We start from the raw sequence: 2,221 nt of genomic DNA on the forward strand, positions 1-2,221 counted from the left end.
TGTAGAGAGGCAATATCCACACAGATGCATCAGTATAGGTAGAAATATAGGTGTTGGCAAGGCAAGATAATTTCTGTGGAGGATTTTGAAGATGTTCCTTTTGGACTGGGACACAGTCAGTAGCAAAGACTGTGCTCTGCCTGCATATTCTGTGTGCTTACTTGAATGTCCCAAGGCTGCATCGCTTTCCTTGCAGAATTAACAAAGAAAGTGTTCACCCGCAGGCCTGAGGGTAGGTGTCCTCAGATGATGTCTGTGAAAATAGGTTAGATCTGAAAAAAATCTAGTGGAGGCAGGCTGGCTGTGCTGTTCATTTCCCCCTTCTTTTCTGTCCTAGTCAAGAGTCTAAAGCATTTTCTAGCTATATTGGAGTCTCAAATTCAAATCCTTCCTCTACCTGATTCCTCTTGGCTATTAATCTCAAATCTTAGTCTTTACTGCTGAAGATGTGTTCTTTTGTATGAGTGTAATATTCACCAGATGATCAGCTGGAAGCTACATCTGTATCAAGTACCAACCTAGAGCTGCATTTGCTGGGACATTCTTGGCCGCCTTTGCAGACAACATCCCCTCTACACCACCAGCTACTTAGAAAAGAGCTGCTTTGCTCTGAGGACAGTGTCTGTCTGACCGCACTATAAATAAACAAACCCTGCATTTTGCATTTCAGGAGGGATATGTAGTAGGAAGGTGGCGGAAGTGGGCTTAAAAAAAAAAAAAAAAAAAAGACGTAATTTTACAGTACAGGAAAGCTAGACTCTGTCCTGGGTTCTGCCACATATACTCTGCACCTTACATTCAATGTGCTCCTAATTTCAGGTATTTTCCCCCCATACCTGCTTTCAGAGTGCCCATTTATCTGTGCAGTGGATGAGTCCTGTTGAGCAGAGATGGGTGTCCTTTCTGGAGTCAGTGGAGGTGGCTGAAGATGGATGCTGCTTTGTTATGGGACTGCTGCTTTGCTGGAGGCTTCTTACCAGCTGCTCTGTGGTACAAAGAATGTAGGAGATGCAACCCAGCTCATTGCTTTGCAAAGCCAGCTAGGCTGGCTCAGTCACCTTTGCTGGCTGGCGTTGAGGGATGCGTGCATTCCTGTCCCACCAACTCAAGCATAAGGCAGGTGACAGTGCCTTAAACAAGAGCTTAAGTAGTGCCAAGATACTGGCTGAGTCGGGGCCTTAAGTAGAAATCTAACTGGGGCTTGGAACGTAGTGCCTGTAGCTCCACCTGAATCATGGTGCAAGTGCTGGGTTTATTTGGTGACAGCTCCTCTTCCAGCTGCTCTTTGGAGCTGAACTCTGCTCCTGGGGTTAAAGCAAGTTATCTAGCTTTACACTTTTCACCATACAGTTTGTATGACAAAGGAATGATTTTTATAGCTCAAATAAGATCAAGCATAGATGATCTTTTAATGAAGTGATCTTTGTGCCTGATCGTATTAACATCACAGGGAGAAAAATGTACTTGAGCCGTGAGAGCCCCCTGCAGCTATAATTAGATGAGTAAAGAGGTTCATATTGATCTGTAGATCAGCAAGAGGAAGGAAAGAGCATCACCCATGTAAACTTTCAAGACCAAAAGCTAGTACAGGCTGCAGAGAAGCCAACGTATGGTCTTGATCCTAAAGTAAAAGCTCCAGCCAGCTTGTCTGATGCTGGCTCCAACTACTCTGCGAAAGTGATGACACTGAGCTGAGCCCACGCCACCGAGACTTTTGGGGTCACTGTGTTGCCTGGAAGCAGCTTTGTCTGAACTTGTGTAGTGTGGCTAAGAGAGCACCTGCACTTAGTTGATGTGGTGGGCCATGAGCGAGGTGGTGGTCTGGTATCCTAAGAAAACTATGTAGAACTCTCCTTACTCGTTGGCACCATGTTGGCTTGTGCACAACTGGGTGGTACAAGCAACAGCTGGGGATCTGTAAAATCCAGCTGTAGACATAACTTCAGCACTGTCATCCTGTGCAACTGTTACTCCAGCTGTGCCTGTTAGAGGAAGGAAGGTGCAGCCTTCAAGTGGGGCTCTAGGCTGGCAAAGAGAAGTCATATCCCTGCCACGGACCTTTGTGGACTGGCTTTGCACACCTGAGCTGGGCAAGTCAAAGGCAGTGGGGAGGTGACATTGGTGACATATCTTCCTGGGTGCCATTGTCACAGAGTCATACCTGGTCCAATACCAGATGTGGCTACAGAAGCCCCAAGAGGCTTTTTAAGGTTCATTTGAA

The sequence above is a fragment of the Athene noctua genome, chromosome 7, assembly GCF_965140245.1.
Source record: "Athene noctua chromosome 7, bAthNoc1.hap1.1, whole genome shotgun sequence".
NCBI classification, from domain to species: domain Eukaryota; kingdom Metazoa; phylum Chordata; class Aves; order Strigiformes; family Strigidae; genus Athene; species Athene noctua.